This window comes from Gossypium raimondii, chromosome 13, assembly GCF_025698545.1.
Source record: "Gossypium raimondii isolate GPD5lz chromosome 13, ASM2569854v1, whole genome shotgun sequence".
In the NCBI taxonomy this organism is placed as follows: Eukaryota; Viridiplantae; Streptophyta; class Magnoliopsida; order Malvales; family Malvaceae; genus Gossypium; species Gossypium raimondii.
In genome coordinates this window covers 35,269,831-35,295,022 of record NC_068577.1, presented here as the reverse complement: position 1 = coordinate 35,295,022, position 25,192 = coordinate 35,269,831, and the positions used below count along the sequence as shown (strand labels likewise).

Sequence of the window (25,192 nt, the reverse complement as noted above, 5' to 3'; positions counted from 1 at the left end):
AACTGCAAAAATGGTCGTGATCCTTTTATTTTGATCACCAACTTTTAAATTTATTATTAAATTTTTTAAATTTAAATATTTTCGAAAAATATAATTTTTGGAAAATAAAAATTAATATATTTTTTTTGTTTAGATGATTTATTTAAAATATTTCTTATTATATCTTAAAAAGATTTTAAAATTGTTTTCAATTAAATAAATACACATTTGAAATATTTTTATATATTTCATTGTTTAATAGAATTTATTTTATATATATTAATTTTATTTTATATATATTTTCATATATTGCAATGATTTATTTATAAATAAATACATCAAAATAAATATAATATATTACTCAATTATTAAACTAGAATATGTCATAAGTTTTCGTATTTTCGTAAATTTAAAATTTACTTCATATATTTTAGATATCAAAATTCAAGTTTAGTCATTAGCACTATTAAATATATTTTATTAAATTTAGTTTAATTATAACGTCATTTTTAATTACATGACTACCAAGTGAGTATTTTTTTTGTTTAAAATGTGGCATCGACAAAATTGACGAAAAAATTGAACAATGTTAACAATTGGACTTGATTTTTAAATATGAAAGTAGGGGACTAAATTCCTAATTTGTGAAGAGTATATAGATTTATGGCATATTTTAACCTCTATACTACAGAACATTTATTATTAATATATTTATTATTAAAATATTAATATCAAATATCTTTCAATAATATAAAGAATATAATTTAAAATTATTATTTTTAAAATTTATTATTAAAATAAAATTGAAATATTAAATAATTTGTTAAAATAATAAATTATATTAATAGTTTATTATATGGTTAGATATAGATAATTAAATATGTATGTTTAATAATATTAAAATTATAATATTTTATATTTTATATTATTAATTTAAAAAATAAAAATAAAAATAAAAATTTATTATTAATATAATAATATTAAGCTTAACTTGAGTTAATTTTCGTATAAAAATAAAATTATCCATAAAGAAGCTTTTTTTCAAAAAACGACTTTCGTTTTTTAAGAGGGCAAGTCATTTAACAGAAAAAATGGCTTATTTTATGTTGACTTGTAAGTCATTTTCCGTTAACCAAGCTATTTTCTATGAAATAAATATAGGGAAATGCAAAAAATATTTTTCGTAAGTCATTTTCCGCGTACAAACATTTTCCGTAAGTCACCCTTATGTTAGTTGTGTTAAACTAGTAAGGAAACAAAAAGCTAACATGAGACTTCTTTTATTATAGTGCGTTTGGTTCGCTGTATTGGATTAGAGGTGTATTGGATTAGAGGTGTATTGGATTAGAGGTGTAATAGCAAATCAACTGTTTGGTTGAATGTAATGGAATAGAGGCGTAATAGTAATCTTGTGTTTGGTTGAATGGAATAGAGGTGTAATAGCATAATGGAAAAAACTAAAATGACTAGAATATCCTTAGCATAAATTTGTTTTGGTAAATGATTATTGTTATTGTTATTTAAATTTTAATAAGGTTATTATTATCAATAATAAATATTTTAATCATATTTAAACATAATTATTATTAAACCCATTTTAATTAAAATATATAATTTCATAAAATTCTTAATAATTAGCGAAATTTGTTTTGGTAATTAATTATTAATATCAATAATAAATAATTTAATCATATTTAAACATAATTATTATTAAATATATTATAATTAAAATATATAATTTAATAAAATTCTTAATAATTAATATTCTTATATGAATTTACTCAAATCATAATATATGATACTGTAAAATATAAATTAACATAATTATTATTAAATATATTATAATTAAAATATATAATTTAATAAAATTCTTAATAATTAATATTCTTATATGAATTTACTCAAATCATAATATATGATACTATAAATGAAAATTTGAAATAATTAATATTAAATATATTTTATTTAAAATATATGATTTAATAAAATTTAAAATAATTATAACTAATAAATTATATTTTATGAATCAGATAATTTAAAATAATAATTATTACATATAATTTAATAATTAATATTAAATTTCATAAAATTCTTGATAATAAATTTTCTTATATGAATTTATACAATTTAAAATAATTAATATTAAATATAATTTAACAATGATATATAATTTCATAAAATTCTTAATAATAAAATGTTCTTATATGAATTTACTAAAATCAATATATAACTTGAGAATTATATTCGCATAAACATAATTAACTTATATTAAGAAAAGGTTAGATGAAAATGAAATTGTACATCATAATCCATATGTTATATAGTTTTACAACATCAAAAAGTTTGAACATTGATATTTAATGGTGAGAAAGAAATCTTCTGACCCATTCAAATCGGGCAATAGAAGGTAAACTAAAGAAAACGATCATTTGAGTTGGATGATCGAGAATTTTACTCAAAGCATCATACCGATCGTCGCTTAAACCTTCAATTGACCATAAGGTGAATATAAATTTGAAGCTTTCTCTTCCATCTTTTCCTCCGACTTCACCGAACTACCACCCTGGAGGCCATAGTCCCATCGATTTGATCGCCAACGGCTGGATTTTTCCCCAACAAAGTGGCGCCTCCTCAAATGAAGAATACATATTATCACGAGCATCGATTTCTTCTTTCTCTTGTTTGAAGATGAGGAACCCCTTGGTCTCTATCTCCTCGCGGATCTGTATCGAAACATCCATGACGTCTAAAGAGACGTTAGCTTCATCATAGAATGTGTTTCTCTCATTCATATCTCAGTAGTACGCTCATCCTCAAGATGTATTTCTTCAAGAACATCAAGAATTGTTTGAGCGTCTTTCCGATCGTCCGATCTCTTGCGTATATCACAAGAAGTTGGTTGTAGTAAGGAAAGAACGATGTCCGAATCGAGAGGCTTCTTTGTGACTCTAAAAAATGAGGAAATCATATTAGTTATAAGTTTTGTAAAAAACAAATAAATACTTGAAATACATTTTACCTTTACATAGGATTCCCAAATCGCATCTTCAAAGAACAACGAAGTCATTTATGCTCGTCCCAACCAAAACCATCGTTGTTTTGGCCATTAAGCATGTCGTGACGATCGACCATTCCTTTTAGGCACCTAATCCGAGATTCAATATTTGGTTTCGCCTTCAACATTGCTCTTGGTAAAGCCTTTTCTAGCATTTTCTCTAGCTCGTTCAAATAACCGCTTTGAACCCTAGACGATTAAATGTTCCTACATTGTGCAAATCCACCATGCAAGAAACTAAGGTGCATCCTCCTCTCGAACCCATTTTCTTTTGCTTCCTCGAGAAGCTTGAGAAGAAGCACCGTTGGTGGAACACCGACATATTGTTCTTAAAAAAAAAACAAATTAACATTATTTACTATTTTGAATATCATTTAATTGTTGGGTGAACAGTTTATAATATTATATCTGTAGTTCAATACTAAATTTAAATTTATAACACATGCTTAATGAAAAGATAATTACATTATAATTCAACAAAGTTTCATAAAGTTTCATAAAGACCACCAAAGTTTCACAAAGTAGATACATAAAATAACATCAACAAATCAATTCAAACTGAATTTGTCCCTAAACCTAACTAATTTCTAGATGCTTGCCATTCATCGAACATTTGGTTGGCTAGTTCCATCCTCCAAGTTGCCCAAGCATCCGATGGATGAATATTTGTGATATTCGGTTCATCGTCATCCACCACATTAGTAGGTAATCCTTCTCCCATCTCCGCTTCAATGGGATCAATACTCATATGGGTTCGAATAAATTTATGGAGCAAACAACATGCAATAATAATTCTATTGTGCACCCTTACAGGATAAAACGATGGACTCCTAAGTATTCCCCATCTAAGTTTTAATAAGCCAAAGCATATTTCAATGACATTACGTCTGAGGCATGTTTCATATTAAAAACTCTTGCGAGAACTTGGTCGATAACCCCGACGCCACTCATTCAGGATGATATCATTGTCCTCTAAATGGTGCAAGAAATCCTCACAATTTGTGTATCCAAGATCAACTAGATAATAACAACCTATAAAATAAATAGGCTAAAAATGATTAATTCAAGAAACAAAGTTTGATCTTAATGAATAATTCAAATTCCTCTAAGTATACACTGTACCATGAGGAACTTTTAGTCCATGTCTTCTATCGATGGCATCTCGGAGCACCCGTCCATCGAAGAATCGAACCTTCCCAACCAGAAGAACATAAACAAATTGCATCTCGTGTACAAACACCTAGCATATTTGTTGCTATGTCACCTTTTCGGTTCGATATCTAGGTTTATCACTTGTTGGCACCCTAATCTTTATGTGGGTTCCATCAAGAGCACCTAAGCAATTCTATATCACATGATATAAAACCTTGTGTTAGAATACTAATTTAAATCTAAGTCAACTAAATGTTGTACAAGCTATATATAAAACTCAGCCTACTACCTTAAACCATTTCCACCTTGTGTCGAAGAGTCACGTAATTGGCTCCGCTTTTAAATAAGACATCTTGTAAGCGTATGACAAGATCTAAAACACTATGAAATGCTCGCTTACGCTTTCCGAACCTTCTAAAGTGATGCTTGATAACTCGATTTTTCGGTGATGGGAGATGATATGTAAAAACATTGCTACTTGCTCATCAACAAGCATGAACCTTGACGACTTCAATCCCCTATCGATTCTAACATCTCACATAGTTTACAAAAGGCGCTTCTATTCATCCTAACTTGTTCAATACAAGTCTCGTCACTAGCATATACAAGCCTCTTCACATAATCCTGCTTTTGCATAAAAATCTAAGGTATAGGACCTAATCCTTGGTTGATAAGTCTCAGAGGCTAAGGTCACACCCATTCTAAACAAGATCCAAATCGCAATTCTACGATTTCCAACCATAATGTCAAAGCAAGACCAATTCTTTTACGCCTCACACTTTGTGCAATTAAAGGCGATTTGAGCCATTATCGCAACATATTAAAATTATAACACACTATCAATGAATTGAAGTTGCAATTACACATTATCAAATAAAATAAACAATACAAATTTAGAACACACGAAGCAAAATAGTTGATACTAAATGATATCGTTGCAACTTTAATTTCATTTCTTTATGAATCACCCAAACAATAAAGAAATTATAAAGCATGTATAATTGACCTAAAATTAATTGTTGGTGTATGTATAATTGACCTAAAATTACTTGTTGGTTTAATGTTATTTACCCTAAAAACATTGTTGGTGTATGTATAATTGTTGGTTTAATGTTATTTACCCTAAAAACATTGTTGGTGTATGTATAATCTTTTAATTTTACGTATATTTTAAATATATATGATAATTTTATTAATTAATATAAAAATATAATTCTCTCCACATAAAATTATATCAACATTAATACTTAACAAACATGTTTCATGTTTATTATTAATTTCAAATTATTAATATTAAAGATAAAAATTATAATAATTACAATTATATTTATGTTATTAATAATGTTCTCATTATTAGTATCATAATATTTATAATTTAATTAAACATCGAATTTATAATAAATTACATGTACTATTTTAAATAATAACAACCTTTGCCGCATGAAGAATTTTTTTTGATAGATTAGGTCACAAGCCCCATTTTTGGTTTAATTATTCTTTCGTCTCTATATTTTTACACATTTAAAATTTAATTTATTTATTTATAATTTTAAAATTTAATCCTTTTACTTTGTTAAATTGGATTAAGTGACAATTTTAACTTAAAATTGCTCTCATGACAAATATTATACAAGTCATAAACTAGATAAGCAAATAAGATTGTTAAATATGAATAAAAATAATAATCGGATGGAGTATTTATTTTTAAACTCGTTAAATTATTTGACTAAAAATAGTAATCGATAAATAATTTAAATACCAATGTAAAAAAATTAGAGACGAAAGTAAACGAAATGAATATGGTTTGAGAGATAGTGACGTAAACCATAATAAAAGAGAGCAATTAATCACATTAAATTAGCTTACTTTGGTCGGTGAAATGTCATATAAAGAAAGATATAATTATAATTTAGCTTTGGTAAATAGATTACAAACTTTCACCCTAAAACATCATGAAGGGCATGAAAAGTAATTAAAAGGAAAGGTATTTTAATGAAATTAATTACTTGCTTTTACAAGTTTTAGCAATATTATATCAAGATTTTTTGAAAGCAAATGAGGAAAGCTTATTTTGAATGCTAATTGAACCTGAAAGTAATTACTTGCTTATTTTAATGGCTGACTTTTTCCTTTGTATTATCATGGCCTATGTTCAAAACACATGCTCTTCAAATCCTATACTCGTCCCAATCAAGAACAAATCAAAATTTTCCAGCAGACAAGGTCCAAAAGAACTAAAATAACAAATTCTATTGACTAACAAATCAAGAACAAGGTCCAGCAGACTAAAATAACATTTCATCTTCCACAACAGTTTCATCTTCTACTCACTAACAAACTAAAATAACATTTTCCAGCAGACTATCAAAACAATGTCCAGAACAAACCAACAAAATCTTTATCGCCTATAACCTCTTCAAACATGAATTTATAATGTACAAGTACTTTAACTTACCTACAAGATTGAAATCATAATAAATTTGATATCTATGTAACTGACCATGTGTATCAAAGCTAACCCACCTCGAGGTTAAAACTGTTCTATCTCGATATTATCTATCTTGTGATATTACTAGCGTAAAATACATAATTATGTTTAATAAATGATCCAAACACAATGTACTTTGATAAGTTCAAAACCAACAATAGAACTTAATGATCTGTAATAAGTTGATAAAAGGTAGTTGTAGGAATTTTGCAATAATATTATTGCTTTTAAAAGTTCGATGAAACATTATAAGTTTGACTATAGAATTCGAACTTTGGACCTACAATTAAACCTAAACATATAGATAGCTTGGTTAGAAGAAAAAATCATATTACACCGATTGGAAAATCCAACTCATCATTGCTTTTCTCGCTTATCAAAGTCCTAAAATATCAAATTTTATTCTTAATTTACAACAAATTAGTTATATACATATAACTCAAATTCATATCTTGCCCAAATTCATAGATTAAAACACAAAAGAAAATAGAAATTATTACTCATATCAAACATCCTATTCAATCAATAACAAGAACCTCAAATTCCAAAATGTTTAATATCTTAAAAAAATCATATTTCTGTTCATCCTAATTAACTATTTAGAAAAAATGGAATACATGAAAGACATTGAAGTACCAGTATCAGTATCTTCACACATATATCCAAAGCCAGACTACACAAATTGCATCTAACAGCTTCTAGTTTCTATGATCTCGCACTCAAAGATGAAATTCAATATTCTTAACATTATAAATTGTTTTGAACATTCGTTATCATCTAACATTTTCATCTTACCTATTTTTGCTACTTTTAGAGGACCAAATTACAACAGAACAAACAAACAAAAGAACTCAAACTGCAGAAATCTTACCTATTTTTGCTACTTTCAGATGACCAAAAGAACTCAATGATCTTACCTATTTTTGCTACTCGCCGTGCACTTAAACAAACAAACATTGGAAGAAATCTCATTCGGTTTTGGAGATCAAAAAAGGACTCGAAAATTACAACAGAACAAACAGAAATCGAAGATTAGCAGAGAAGAGAGAACAACTTCGAACGGCATGCATTTCTTAAGCCTAACCAACAACAGAAAACACATTTCAATCGCACATGCAATACAAATGAATAAAATTGGCTAAAACTAACCTATTAGCAAATCGGGCACAATGAAGAAGAACTCGAAAAAGCAAAAGGGGAAACCGATTAGATAAAAACAATAGATCATATTTACCTCGAAAGTATTGGTTTTCATCTACAATAGAAAAGGATATTAATCTATCGGGAAACATAGACTAACCAATGACGCAAATCGGCAGAAACTGTGAGCAAATCGGCCGAAATAGAAAAGAAAATAATCGGGGGAGCAAATCGGCAGAAAAGGCAAGAAAATAATACTGGGAAAAAGCAATGAAACAAGGAAGCAATTCGGATGAAGGTGGGAAACGGAAGAGAAATAGAGGGGATCGATTAGGGGTAAAAGAGGGAGGGTTTAGGGTAGCGTCGTCTAATCTGGGCAGAAGGGGGGAATAGAAATCGGTGCTTTTCACCGATTAGGGAAGTAAGGGGATACACGCGTATTAGCAATACGCTCAACCAAACGGCGTCTTAGATAGGTATTACGTGGGGCCCACCGATTAGGGGTGTATTGGCTTAGCCAATACACCAAACCAAACAAGCTCTTAGTCTAATAAAAAAATTAGTCCTCTAATATTTATAAATTTTATAAATTTGATCTTAAATATAAAAATTTAACAAATTTAGCTTTCAATATTGATAAAATTTGTTATTTTAGTTCAAATTTTAAAAATTTTAATAAATTTAGCCCTCAACATTTACAAATTTTGTCAATTTAGTTCTAATTCTAAATATTTCAAAAAATATATTTTTATTAAAAAAACATTTTTAGCCTTCTATTAACTCTTTCACGAGCAACTAAATTGATAAGAAATCAATAAATTTTTACACATAAATTTTTTTCACTCATAAATATTACCCGCAATTATATGGGCTACCAACAATGTCCTTAAATACATCACAAGGCACGGAGTTAAAAAGAAACTGAAAATTAATCTTGTCGAAACCATTTTTTGAAAAACAAAAAAAAAATAGTTATCGACTTAAAAATGAAAATGGGAGTCGCCATCGATCTTTTATTAAGGTGTGACCAGTTCACCATTAAAATAAATTTTAGGTCTGCGAGATTTGAGAAAATAGGTTCGGGAGTCGGTTACGCACGAGGAAGGGTTAGCACCCTCGTAATGCCCAAAATTGGTACCGAATTGATCATTTTATGTCTTAGTGTCGAAACTTTGAAAAGATTTTAAAATACGATCCTTTGAAAAGAAAATTTGAGTAAAATGAATTGAATGATGAGATTCACTTATTTCAAAGAAATAAATCGTCACACTCAGTAAGTTAGAGTGCAACATTTTAAATCCTCAAAATTAAATTTATCTCTTGACTTTAAAAACCTGTGCATTTTGAGAAAGATAACCGATTATTTGGGTCAAATGAAAAAAATCAAAACCCAGTAAGTTAGGGTTCGATTTCACAAAATTCCTAAATATCGAACATTGCCTTTATTTTTAAAATCCTCGTCTCGAGAAAATAACACGTCATATCCAATGCGTTAGGACACAACATGTCGAATTCCCGAAAATGAGTTTTTATTTGAAATTTGTATGTTTGAAAAAATTTCGATTATTTAGATTCGACGAGGAAAATTGGAACCCAATACGTTAGGGCTCAATTCTCTCGAGGATTCCAAACTTCGAGTATTTTTGAAAGTTTTTGAATGAAATAACTTCGACACTTGTAATCTTTTGAATGAATAACGAAATAACATTGTACATCGGGAAAAGCTAATTTACAAACTAAAATCAATACTAATGAGTCACAAAGAATCAATTCATGCGAATAGGTTATACAATAAGCATAAAAGCAATCATACCGCACATTAAACCAATATTAATATTATGTTAGAAAGGTAAATGAGTTAAAAGGTAATTAGGGAATCATCTAACAAAAACAAAAACGATGAGAAAAAATAAAATATTTGAAATCGTCAATAATAAGTTATACGTATATGAATAAAGAATTAAAATGAATAATATATTTGCAAACTTGAAACATTCAAAATAGAAAAGAATGATATACACATTTTAAAATAAGTAATAGATGGAGTGGAAAACTTAATATAAATAAATTACACATAATAATATATAAAAGAGTTGAAATAAATAAAACATATAATAAAATAGGGTTTGAAATAAATAAGTTATTTATACATAAAAATATATGAAGGATATGTAATAATATGAAATCGATAATATATTATGTATATATATATATATATATATATAAATAATTTAACACAAATTATATATACATGTATAGAAAAATATTAAGTAAGAATATTATTGTATAAATCTTAAAGCAAAGAACTATATAAGTGTAGTTAAAATGTATTCTAAAATAAAGATGTAAAATATGTATAAATTATATTGAAATTGCAACAAGAATGCATAAGATTGTACATGATAAATTTAAAATAATGTTAATGATATGTTTAGAACAATAATATGTTATAATATTAAAATAATATGGTAATAAATTTAAAATATACTAAATTTATACATAAAATAATGCTAGATGTAAAGTTAAATATATTTTAAAAATGATGAATATTAAACTAAAATAAAATTTGAATACATTTAAATTAAACAAAAACAGGCTAAATTGCGTTTAATTCCAAAATTAAAAGAGAAAAATAAAAATAAAATAACATTAAGGGCCACAGAGGAACGCGCGAACAACTTGAGGACTAAAAGGGTAAATATCCTTTCCCTCAAAACGCAGCGTTGCAACAGGACCAGATTAAAAAAATGAATGAAATTTAAGGTATTAATCAAATAAGATAAAAAAATAAATTAAAATAATTAAAAGAGTAGAGGGTCCAACTGCGTAAATAAACCATTGAGATGAAATGCGCGGATCCTTCCCTCGGGTCGGGTCACCGCGCGGGTCAAAAGGCCACTAAACGACGCCGTTTTTATATCACGCATAAAAAACAAGGCACTAAGCCACTCAGCAGACCCGCAAACCCTAAGCTAGAAACCCCCTCTGCGCGCCGCTCGACGGACTAACGTCTGGAGGTCCCAATTCCTCACCCGTTTCCGATCGCGACGGAAGGAGCGAAAGATCGACCACCAGGTACGTTCGTCCCTCCTCTCTCTCTCTATTTCTCCTCTTTACAAACGATTGATGAACGCGAAAAAAAAGAAGAGTAAAAAGAATAGCAAAATAAAAGGAATAAATCAGAAACCCAGGAAATCACCTTTTTTTGTATTTTGATTTTTTGTTTGTATTGATTCTGTATGTAAAAAATAGAAGAAGTTTACAGTGTTGGAATCGGTCTTATATAACCGAATCGAAAAGAAAATCAGAAATAAATAAAAAAAAAACCCAAAATCTCTTCTTTCCTTGCTATTTTGTTTTTTTGTTTTCTTTCGTTGCTGGTTGTTTATCCTTCTTGCAGGTACGGGTACGGAGCTGTGGACGTGGCGGATACGGAGGCTAGCACGTGCGACGGGAGGACCGAAGGCGATGTGTTGCGAGGCTGCTGCGGTGCTGGGAGGGGGCTGTTGCTAAAGGCTAGGGTTTCTGATTCTTTTTGGGTGTTGGGCTGTATGATTGTTGGGCTGGGTGTAGTGGGCTAGGCTAGTGTTTGGGCCACTTGGATTTAAGCCTGCTATTGTAACAAAACTGGACATTTTATTTATTTTATTTTATATTTTGGTTTTAATACTAGGGCTCGGGTTTTAATTCTTATTGGGCCATTCGGGCCATTGTAATTTTGGGTTTGTTTTTCTGGTATGGGCCCGGGCAAAAATGGGCTCTTACAAATTTGACCTCGAAAATTTTAATGAACGGGGATTACTATATTTGTACCTAGATTGTAACAGGGTGATAAACCAAAATCTGTAACCTTGAGTGGTGAAATCTCTTCTTTGTTCAACAAGAAAATTTTCAAGCTTGAGGCCCCTGTGGAAACCGCCATAGAATGACAAGTATGAGTGATTTTGGAAGAAATTATTTTATGTATCTTTTCATTATATTATTCATAGTTCCGCTCAATTAAAAAAGACACATTATTTTTTATTTAGAAATTTAGTTCAAATGTAAATATGATGCGGGAAAAAAAATGATGTGTCTTCTTTTAATTGGACGGGAACATGGATGATGTGATGGAAATGGTCCATAAAATAATTTCTCATGATTTGGGTGATGGATTTAACAAAAAAAGCGATCGTATGTTCTTATTATTTTTATACATTATTTTTAAAAAAAGTTATTATTTTGATATTTTCTGTAACAATCAGATTTTCGTTGGTGTTAGAAAATTCGTTTCGAGGTTGAAATTCTTAAATCAAGCTAGCCCAAAAAAATTTAATCAAGTAGTTACGAGGTGAATACAAAACTAGAAAAAAGAATTTTTTATTAAATAGGTCCTTAAGTATAGTACATGTACTAAAATGTAAGGTGATTAGATTAGTGAGAATTGATTAAGGAAATAACTAGGTCATTAGTATGTAAATATATCAAGGACTAAAGTGTAATTAAATCATATTAAAATGTGTTAGTGGCCTAGCATGATTTAAACCATCCACTTTCATTATTATAATCCTAAACTAGATGATATTCATTGATTTTGTTTTATTATATTAGTAAAGCTTAATTATGTGTATGTAAGTATGATAGTGGGAGACGTGAAAATATATATTCATTCAATTTTCTTCCCTACCATCGAAGGAGAGCGAAAAGAAAGAAATAAAGAAACCATAGCTTATAATATTAAATTATCATGGCTTACTCCATAGAAATTTGAATTTTAAGTATAGTTTAATTTACCATTATTGAATGTATAGAAAACTTGAGAGAAAAAGCTTGATCGTGGATATCTAGTTGCTTTAAGCTTGAATTATGGTGAATATAAGCTTATAGGATAATGGATTGTGTTAGGAATAAGTTATTACTAAGAAATGGTTACGTGGCCATGGATGGATGTTTAAGTACTCAATGAGAGGAAGGGTTGAACTTTGAGAAATAAATGTATTTTGAATAGCTTGAGACTCCTAGATTATAGTTCTAAAGTTGAATCAAGATTCGAACAAGTAAACCTTGAGTTATGAGAATTTCAAACATTAGGGTTGTAAAGGACCTAAGAGAAAAGTATGAATAATATGTTTAATGTAAATGCTTTATAAGATAGATGAGAACCTAATATCATTTCTATACTCGAATTACTGAACGAGGCTGGAAACGAGGTCGAAATGTCAAGGAACAAAAAAGAGGCAAATATGGACAACGAGTAACAGATCCGGTTCATGCCAACCTAACTTGTTTTTAATTCATGATTTCATTAAGTAATTGTGTCTATAACATGTTTAATATCTAAAGGTAAGTAAATGTGTATTATGCTATGCTAAATTGGAAAATGAAATGATATTGGTATTTGATCTCATGAAAAGTATAATGTGTGTGTGTTCATGCCTTGTAGAATTATGAATATAGAAGGTAAGTGGCTAAATAAGTGTATAAAGATTTCATTATGATGCTTAAATGAATTATACTTGATAACTTGAAATGAACCTTGTTGAGTTATGTTATACTGTTGAATGCAGAGCGTATATTCAATGATAGTTCTCTAGAGCCCTAAGGGTCGAGAATGTACAGTTCACATTTTATTTGATTGTTATTTAGAGCCCTAGGGGTTAAGAACATATCACTAGCTCCAGAAGCCCTTAGGGCCGTAAGCTTATATTGAAGTTACTTAGCGACAGGTGCATTTCTGAGGTGTGTTCTCTAATTTCCTATTGGGTCAAGAATAGTTCTTTAATTCCCTATTAGATTAGGATGTATCACTAGCTCTAATCCCCTGTTGGGTCATGAGCATAATTTGACGTATTAATATGTAAAACCATCATTGAATTTGAAATCTAATAATAGGGGACAAAACATAAGTTTATGTGGCTAAATGCTTGTTGTGATATGTGATTATGATGAAACATAAATATGAACCATAAGTGATATAAAGAAATGAATCCAATTTATTCGATTTGTAAAATTGAGATTAAGATTTGACAAGCACGTGAAAGACCATATGAATACGAATTAAGAGCCCTGTGGGCCAAATGATGGGATTTATGTATTATCATCCAGTTATCATTCTTGTATAGACATAATTATCTATTTATACAATGTTTATATATATATAAACATGTGTGTATTGAATTCAAATTATGCTACTACCACTGAGCTCTCGATGTTTAGCATGTAGATTTGTTTGTTCCATGCATAGGTAAGGAATAGGTGCCATTAGCTCTTAACCTTTAGAAGCATAAAAAATCCTCATCTCAATTCATCCAAAGTTTGTATTGTTCATCTTCAATATTAGAAGTTACTTGACATGTAGCTAAGCTAATAGGTAGTTGTTAGAGTCTATTATGTTATGTTGGTCATTTTGGCATTTGTATGATCGTTGGTCATGTTATGTTGCTTGCTTGTCAAGTAAACTAGCATGATGGATAAACATGATAATTCGTTTAACATGTACGTGTTCATATAAAGGTGTTATAATTCGTGAATGATGTTTTGAACTTAGTTTTTGAGCATTTTTTAATCATTATTTTGGTATGGTGAAATTAAGGGTCAAAATAGGTGAGTTTAAAAGTGATTTTTGGGCCCTAACATACATGTATTGATACATGACTTGGTTGTATCATAACAAGTAAGAATGCAAAAAGCAATAGTACAGAGGACTAGTATTGGTACTGTAATACCCGATTTTGGCCGGGGTAAAAGGCCAAATTACAAATAGGCCTATATGGCCCAAACCCGAAATAAACAGCGGCCCAAAATTAACCGCAGGCCCAAAACAAATTTCGAAACCCTAGGGTTTCTAAGGACCAACAGCGCCGCAGTCAAGCCCCCGCATCTCCACGATCGTACCTGCATAGCAAGAAAGGGAATAAACAACAAAGAAGGCAAGAAAATCAAGAAATTGCGAATCAAAACAGATATCAGAATAGATTTTATTTTATTTTCTTGTTTTCATTACGGCTATAAAAAGGCATCTCAAATACTGTAAAAAGGGATTTTTGACATTTACTGGGATACAAAGGAAAAAGCAATAAAAATACATCAGTTTTCTTTAAGGCGATTCTCAAAGTTTTTTTTTTTATTTTATTTATTTTTTGATCTGTTCATGAATAAAAGAAAAAAGAAAGGAAAGAAATTCTTACCTTCATACAAGCGCCGTCGAAACCTCGTTTACTCCGTCCAAATCAGAGTCTGATTCAGTTTTGGGATTGAAGGCGGCAGAGGAGTGTGAGAGGATTTAGTTTTTTTTTCTGATGGTTTAATGAGAATGGAAAAGATTCTGATTTTAGGGCTTTATATAGCTTTTGTATTGTGCAAAAAACAGCACCGTTTAGGGCCTGATTCAATGGCTCCAAAACGGTGCTGTATTGGTCATTTAATCTCAGCGACCCGCGCGGTGACCCCGTTCGGGGAGGACCCACGCGTTTTGTGCTTTTGGGTAATTTGCGCATTTAATCCCTCTTATTTTGTAGTGTTTTCAAATCAGATTTTAATTATTTTAAATTTCAGCTTACATTTTTGTTTTTGTTTCACTTAGATCCTGAACAATGCGCAGCGTTTTGGGGGTGAGGAAATATTTCCAATCTGCCCCCATGTAATCTGTATATTGCACTTTATCCCCTCATCTTGTTTATAATTCTATTCTTTTCTTGTTAATTTACATTCAATTGTGATTTAATCTGTTTTACATTTGTTTTTTTAATTAATTAATTAATTAATTAATTGTTATTGGTGGTATATTCGGTCATATTTTTCATTTTTTATACATTATCCTATTATACGTTATTATTTTGAGTTTTACTTATATTATTATTATAATTTTTTAATGTATTATTTTATTAACTCAACATAATATATAATTTTTGTGGTTTTATTTTTATAATATATTTTTAAAATCCATTTTATGTACTTTATATTTAAGTATTTATACAATAAATATTCTTATAATATTTTATACAAGTTCAATTTATATCAAATTATTTCTTATACATGCATATATACATAATAAATCATCGATTACATGTTATTATATTATTTCCATTTATTTCATATATAATTTATTTCTTTTTAAAATACCCCATTATATACTTAAGTTATTTCAACCCTTTTTATACGCACTATTATATATATACCATTATATGATTTTTTTCAATCCCTATGCATAATTGATTTAAATATATATATATATATATATATATTATTTTATGTATTTTGATTTATTTTGTATATAATATCTACTTTTAAATTTATTTGGATACTATTATTTTAGATGGTATTTATTTTTAACTATATTTTTATTTATTTCAAATTTCCATATATGTATATATTTATATATTTTTCTTTGTTTTCATAAATGCATTATGTATTTTTATATATAAATTTTATAACCCAAAATTTTGTGTAAATTATCTTTATGTCTTTTATTCTTCATAATTTCAAATGTATATATATTTTGTACCTTTTATTCTTTATATTTTGTTTATTTCCTTCATTTGTTTATTGATTTATGTTTTCATTTATATTTTAAAAGAATATTTTATTTTGCTCATTTATTTGATACTTTGCATGTCGTTGGTTTTTTTATGTATATTAGCTTCGTTTATTTATTTGTTTATATTATTTCTATGCCATTATTATAGTTATTATTGTATTTTACATTTAATGAAACATTATATCGTTTTTTACTCAAATTTACAAAAAATGGAAAACTTCGAAAACAAAGGCAATACTCGTATTTAGAATCTTCGAAAAGATTGAGCCCTAACGTATTGGGTTCTAATTTTCTTCGTTGAATCTAATTATCGAGAATGATCTTTAAACAAACAAAATAAAAACTTTATTGTCGAAAATTCAATATGTTGTGTCCTAATGCATTGGATGTGACGTGTTGATTTCTCGAGATAAGGATTTTTTTAATTAATAAAGGAAATATTCAATGATTAGGATTTTGAGAAATTGTGCCCTAATGTATTGGGCTGCGATTTCTTCATAAATCTTAAACAATCGAATATTCTGTTAAATTTTATTACACGAGTCTTTTGGACAAACTCATCTTAAAGAAATAAAATATTGTGCCCTAACGCATTGGATGTGACATTTTCATTTTCAAAGTGAGAGAGTCTTAATAAATTTGGGATCGTATTTTTAACACTTGACATTAAGACATCAATTAATCAATTTGGTACCAATTTTTGGGCGTTACGAGAGTGCTAATTCTTTCTCGTACGTAACTGACTTCCGAACCCGTTTTTTCTGAAACTCGTAGACCAAAGTCGTTTTTAGGTGATCCAATCACACCTTAATAAAAGATTGGTGGCGACTCCAATTTTCATCAACAACTAATTTTTGTTTTTTCAAAAAAATAAAAAAAAATGGTTTCGACAGGTACAATTGGGGACTTGTATTGATACCACAATGTTTGATATAGGTCCTTGTACTATTTTGATCCCTTTTGACCTCTTGAGGCTCGTATTCGGCTCCAGATTTTTAAATTATTTCAACATAATTTGAAAGTCCTAAAATTTCATTTATATATTTTCTAAGATTTTATAAAAATGTTTTAATGTTTAATCCAATTTCTTACTGAATGGAATAATTGATAATAGTCTTTGTTGCTTTGACAACAGATTTTACATCTCGCATTCAAATCAAACGACCAGGTTGGGTGTAGGATTTCACAATTTTAGAATTAGAACTAAATTGAAAAATTTTGCAAATGTCGAGAGCTAAATTTATTATTTTTTATAATTCAAACTAAAATGAAAAATTTTGTAAACATTGACGGATAATTTTGTTGAATTTTTGTATTTAGGATCAAATGATAAAATGTATAAACATTAGAGGGCTAAATTTGTTATTAGACCAATAGAAAAATCCCACATTAGCTTTGACTAAATTTGTTACTCATCTAACAACAACAAATAGGAGAGTGACTAAAATATTTAATTTTGAAATGTTTAATGACTAAATAAAAATGTAATAGTTAGGTGACCAAAATAGAACGAAAGGCATAGTTAGGTGACTATTTTTATAGTTTAACTTGTTTCTTGAATGTTTTTAGGATAAATTACACTAATAGTCACCGATATAGTTAAGTTTTCCTTTTAGTTACTTAACTAAAAAAATACTATTGGGTCACCAATATTTTGAGATTAATTTTTTAGTCACCCAACCGTTAAGTGAAATTATAAAACAAACTTAAATTCCACCTAATATCCACATAATATTATACAATTATTTATTTAATTTGAACACCTATTTTTTATCTAATCTTTGTCTTTTATTATTTGGAATCGTAAAATCTCTTTTTATAACATCAATTAGAGATTTCTAATGTAGACTAGCAAAGAAAAGGAAAGAAGGTAATAAGGAGCAAAAGGATGAATATGGAAGTAACCAATGTGATTCTCATTTGTTATTGTGGTTTTCCTATGAAGTTAAAACCTTCATGGTCAAATGGAAATCTAGGCAAAAAATTCTTTGGCTATAGAAAGTACAGAAAAAGGTTTTGTGGTGGTTGTCATTTTTTTTACTTGGTATGATTGATAGATAACTCATTGTGCAAGAATTGTCCTCTTTAAGCTCTTAAGAATAAAGAAAAATTTAGAGAGAGAAAATGAGAGAGAATGTTCTTGATTTTGTCTTGGTTCATTTGCGTAGTCATATGGTAAGTGAAGTAAAAAAAATATGAATAAAAGTTAAATGGAGGCATTTAGGATATTTAATGATGAATTGTATTTTTGAAGTTTATTGAATATTATTTTATATAATTGTCAAGTGTTTTATATTTGAGATTTATTTAATCTAATTTTTGAATTATAATTTTTTATATACATATATAAAATATTTTTAAAAGTAGCGATACATTCGAAATGATACACTTGAAAAAAATCAATACTAGACATACCAATACTAGTAGAAAAACTATAAGTCCACTCATATGGGATTGACTACTTTGGGGCCAACAATTTTGAATGAGAAAGGCTCACCCAACTCAAGAATCCTATGCACTTCTCATATGGGAACCATTAGATCAAGTCCAAGTGGCATGCCTAATTAAGGTCCACTCGAAAGTCTTTCTATTACATCCCAATAAGACCTTTTATAACTTTTTTACCAATCTATACACTACCATATTACCAACTATACATGCTAACATCTAAGGGCTCTCCTTAGCCTTGCAACCAACCTTTTAGGTTAGATTGCCAACCCAATGAAAGCCACAGTATATTCTTCCTCCATATAAGCTACCTTCTTCTCTAAGAAGTGACATGTATCACATCCTAGAAATCTAAAGTCTAATTGAGTATGGCTTTAGCCTTAAACATCTAATGATCAATATGCCTAAGTTCAGCTTAAACGTGAGATAAAATGTTGGCTAAGTGAACTTGGTGAAATAGACAAAGAACACGTGGGAACAAGAGTGTTTAAGAATGCTTGGATGCTTTATTAGAATGGATGTTATGTACAAGGGTGGGGTCTATATAGTTGCTACTTCTTACATTTAAAGACTAATATTCACCCAATTAGACGGTCTAGATAAATTTTAGCCTAAAATATCTACACTAAGGTAGTTTAGCTATAGTAAGGAAATGGAAAGCCTTTTAAAGGCTTTTAGAGTCTTTGTTGGACACCTAAAGGTCTATCTCTTGCACCTTCTAGGTGCCTCCAGTGCCTTATGTTATTTGGGTACCCCATATAGGCCTTTTGTGTTTAATGATCAAATTAAGGAGTTTCACTTGAATGACTATGGGTCATGTCATTTTCCCCCATATGATTCAACAATGCCTTCGTTGTTATCCTTCAAGTGAAACTCCTTAATTTGATCCTTAAACTACAATAGCTTTATTATCTGATTGCCTCTTCCACTTGAAAAAGTATTCAAACCTTGGAAAATATAATGTTTTCTTATAGATATGCTCGAACAAGATACACTCTACTCTTTATTTTATGACATTCATACTTCTATTGGTTCCCAATTTGAGATGCCTTTTTCATGACTATCCAAGTCATCATGGTAAGGCTTTAGTAAGCTGATATGAAAGACAAAATGTAACCTCATGTATGGTGGAAACTCCAACTTATAGGCAACTTGAATAACCTTTTTAAAAACTATTAAAGGTCCTTCATACTTATACATTATCCCTTTGTGTTGGCCTCGTGGTTAGAATACCATGTGTTGCTTAAGTAGTACCAAGTTCTCCACTTGGTATTGGGTATCTCATTGCTTAGCATCTATCCACTTCTCGGTGCACTTGGTTTCCTTTATGTTAGCATTCTTGGGCTAACTCTGATTATTCTTGTATAGTTGTTAGCAAACTTGTAAATAGTTGGGTTAGACCCTTTTATAACCTGCTGTGATGGTTTCAAGTGTTGAAAGTTGATACCTTGTGCCAATCTCAAAGGGGTTTTGGCTGGTCGTCATGTTATGTTGCAAGTTGTATTTAAATTAAGCTGTGTTGAAGAGCTTTGTCCAATCCTTCTAAGTGGCACTCATGTAGTACTTAAGATAAACCTTTAATAACCTATTGAATTAATTGGTTTAGCCATATTTTCTTGGGTGAAAGGATATGGATAACCTGAAGTTGGACCTTATAAACTTAAATAGTTTAATCCAAAGCTTTCCAGTAAAACTCCCAACACAGTCGTTGATTATGGATTACGACACACCCCAATATTTGACCACATGTTTAAGGAAAATACGAGAAACATCATCAATAAGGTGGTTTTTTATGGATGGGTAAAGGTCCCATACTTTAAAAATTGATCCACTAACACCATTATATCGCAATAGTAGTCCACCTTGGGGAACCCAACATGAAGTTAATGGAAACAATTTGTAACACCCCTTGCCGAACCCGATTATTGAGTCCTAGCTACAAGATGCTACATTTGTTCCTAGAGCAACTACAATTAGTAACTATATAATTTCTAGCAATTAGGATTTTATATTCACTACATGATTTTTGATATCTTTATATCATGTCATATAATCTTATCCAGGGTTTATACGAGCTTAAGAAAGTTCTTTTGATAGCTTGAGCTTACTAGAATGCAAAGTTTCAAAATATTTGGGCTGGCATTGCGACATTAGGGGTGCGATGTCACGACTTTCAAAGTAGTATGTTGGTGTTACAACAATAGACCAAAATGTAAAGTTTCCAAACTTAATTGAGTTGCCGTTGCAACTTCAACAAAGGACATCGTAATGTTGGTAGTTGGTGTTGTGACTTTGTAGGCAGTATACTACAAGTTTATATCCTCTTTCAACTAGTGTCACGACATCCATGGGGTGGTGTAGTGACTTTGTAGACAAAATACTACAACTTATATGCTTTTTGATTTCAACCTATCTTTCAACCTAGTTTGGAAAATTTTGGTGACTTATAATGGCAATCCTCAAAAATTATAAGTTCATATCAAATCATCATGTTATGCCAATTATTACAATAATAACCTATGCAACCTTTTGTAACCAATTACTCAAATGGCACACAACTCATGATCAAAACTATGGTTAACATAGAAACATAACCAAAGACCCTATATACATGCCACGATTTTAGGTACCAAAATAAATATGTTTCTATCGTCTTGATGATAGTGTGTGATTCACACTGATTTGGATTGGTGACTTCCACAAGATAAGGATCTACAAGTAGGGAAAAAATGATAATAAGCATTTAATGCTTGGTAAGTTCATATGAAAATTACAATGCTTACCTTACTCATAGGTGAGCATGCTACTAACCAAAATAATTTGGCATACATTTTGCTAAATCTTGACACAAAATGTAACAACAAGAGGCATAGCAAGCATAGTTATACAAATGTGGTAGGTATTATAACATGTCCAAAACATCATCAACTCAATCCAATTCATACAATATCATCATATTTTCATATACTATCATCAATACAAAAGATTATACCATTTCAATTTAAACTACATATCATAATAACTTATCAAATTTGGATCATTTCATTTTTTTCAATTTCAATGTTTTGCCCAATGTAACTTTAGTAAAATGCACTCGGACACATAGGTGAATTACACCAACAAGGCACTGAAGTGCAAATCACATAGGCAAAAAATGTTTAAACATATTCAAATACATCCCTCCACAACACCAAGGTCTTCGTAGAGACAATGAATAGTCAATGATCCACAACAAATACCGGATCTCGAAATAACTTTTCATAATTTCCATATCATCAACTATCTCGTTCACAAGTGCGCATATGACTCTATTGGCATGCCAATTGTATCCTAGCCTTTTACTAAGTTCATATGGGCATAAATCATTCATATTTTCATTTTCTTACCTGTAATCATTCATATTTTCATATTCATACATTGTAACATTCATATTAACATATTCATACCTCGTACTATCACATATTACTTTTTTGAGTTCTGTTGAATGAATCTGAACATAGATACATACATTTAATGATTTTTCCATTATCCTAGTTACAACTGATAGATATAACATCAATTACCTATCTCAATTTGTAACACTCCAATTCTGGCTTGTGCAAGGTTTGGCAAGTAGACTCAAATTAATATGTTTGGTAGGGCAGTATCCGCAAAAGAGTTTCTTTTAGCTTGCCAAATAGGCATATTCCTAAAAGTGTTTTAAGCCGAGGGTGGTTCAATGACAAATCATTATGTTGGTTGGAATGAGATAACAACCAAGAGAAAAGATGACTATGGAAAGAGTACTCGCTTAAGGTGTAGTGCGCCATATTATTAGAGTTACTATGTTAGTTGCATTGTAAGTGTAGTAGTTAGGGGCCCTCTAGTTGGGGTAACCGGATATTGTCTATATTGGATTCTTATTTATAATTGCATTTACAGCTGTAGACTATTAATGAAGATATTTTGAAAGAGCATGACACATGCCAAGTTTCACCACAAGAACATGGGTCTTATATGTAAATTTATATTAGTTAAATGGGCCTAAAAAAAGAGTTTTTCTTCCTCCCATTAAGATGTTGCTGTAGGCTTTCTTTAGAAGTTGAATATAGTTTGCTATCTTTATGCTGGAATTGAAGATCAGATCCGAAGTAGGAGATTTCATCATATCCTGGGTGAGTATTTTAGTTATGCGTGTGGTCTAACACCCCTAACCCGTATCCGTCGCTGGATTAGGGTTACGAGGCACTACCTAACTTAACACAGTCATTTATCACAATTCATGTCTACTAATCATATTTCATATACAAACCATTTTTTTTCGAACCGACTAAATCATTACTCAAGCCGTATCTTATAACCAAACATTATCATACATATATACTTCGAACATACTTCCCAAAAGAGTTTATAACATGACCGAATATACATAATAATTAGTATCTCTAACAAGCCATTTCGCATGGCCACTTATATACAACTCAAAATTTACCACAGTCTATACATGCCATATGCCATAATATCAAGCTTTCAAAAATACCAAATTGTCAATTGATAGTCTGATGATAATCCTTGACGACCCCCGAGCTCGAGCTAGCTTTATATATCTATAAAACAATAGAAGAATGCACAAAGTAAGCTTTGGAAGCTTAGTAAGCCATAAGCAAATAAATCATCTCAATGATATTTATAATTCAATTCAACTAGGTTGAATTCAAATAAATCTCAAACACATAAACATTTAACTAACTCATATAATTGCGTATTATCACATTAAGTACTAAACTTACCTTAATATTTCATGAACATAAAACTTCACACATACCTAAACCATTCAAATCAAATTCACATTCAGAATTTTTTAGATCATACGAAAATAATATAAAACTCGTACAATGCCATATCCCAGATATGGTCTTACATGTTAACGCATATTGATGCCGCTGTCCTAGACAGGGTCTTATATGAATCATATACGATGCCAATGTCCCAAACATGGTTTACACATTTTCTCACTTCGATGCCAACGTCCCAAACATGGTTTACACGTTTTCTCACTTCGATGCCAACGTCCCAAACATGGTCTTATATGAAATCACACCTCGGAAGTCCTAATATCATGACATCAATATCCAATATATTTACTAAGGTTCATTCGGAGCTTTTGACTTCGTAATTTATTCAATTCATACACGAAACTAGTCATTCAATGCTCAAATCAATTCGGCAATATATATATTCATATACGAATCAAATTCGGCAATGTATATCTATATACAAATCAATTTGGCAATGAATATCCATATACAAATCAAATTTGGCAATGTATAACCATATACAAATCAAATTCGCAATGTATATCTATATACAAATCAATTTGGCAATGTATATCTATATACAAATCAATTCGGAATATATATCTATATACAAATCAAATTCGCAATGTATAACCATATACAAATCAAATTGCAATGTATATCTATATACAAATCAAATTCGCAATGTATATCTATATACAAATCAATTCGCAATATATATCCATATACAAATTAAATTGCAATGTATAACCATATACAAATCAAATTCGAAATGTATATCTATAAACAAATCAATTTGACAATGTATATCTATAAACAATTCAATTTTAGCAATGTATACCTATAAACAAATCAAATTCGCAATGTATATCTTTATACAAATCAATTTGACAATGTATAAAACATATACATTTAAATTCAAAAACATTTATTTACTTATAAACTTACCTCGTACTCAGAATTGACGAATCGGATCGATTACTCGATAATTTTGCCTTTTCCCCGATCTAATTCCAGGTTCCTCTTTTCTTGATCTATATGTATTCAAAATTAACTCATTTAATCATATAATCATTCAATTCAGTCCAAAAACACATATTTAAGCCAATTTGCACTTTAGCCCTAAACTTTCACATTTCTTACAATTTATTCCCTATTTCACAAATACATAAAATTCATAAAATTCAACAAGACCCGTGCTTGACTGAATTACCATAGTGCCCCTAGCAGCCCATATTTCACATTTATTCACACTTTTAACCCCGCATTTTCATCTTTTCACAATTTAATCCCTAATTTACATTTTCATAAAAAAATCACTTTATAAAATATGAAAATCTAACATCAAATATTCATATTTCACCATTAAACATCAAAGAAAACATAATCTCATCAATGACAACTATTAAAATCTTTAACAGATTTGAAATCGAAGGCACGGGCTAGCTAGTACTAGTTGGAACGATCACAAAAACATAGAAATCATTAAAAACTGAGTAAAAATGCACTTACATGCACTAGAAATGTTGGCCGAATGCTTCAAGCCCTAACTATGGCTTCCTAACCTTCAAATTTCGGTAGCGTTTAGCTTTTGGGAAGATGATACTTTAATTTTACTT

At 29.6% G+C, this 25,192-nt stretch overlaps 1 long non-coding RNA gene across 1 annotated transcript; it reads left to right on the top strand.

Annotated features, from left to right (window-relative positions):
• The first annotated feature begins 10,672 nt into the window (after positions 1-10,672).
• Positions 10,673-11,709, top strand: LOC105781119 (uncharacterized). Its single transcript, XR_001129505.2, has 2 exons — positions 10,673-10,889; positions 11,215-11,709. It is a non-coding gene; the product is annotated as an uncharacterized LOC105781119 (long non-coding RNA).
• The last annotated feature ends 13,483 nt before the right edge of the window (positions 11,710-25,192 follow it).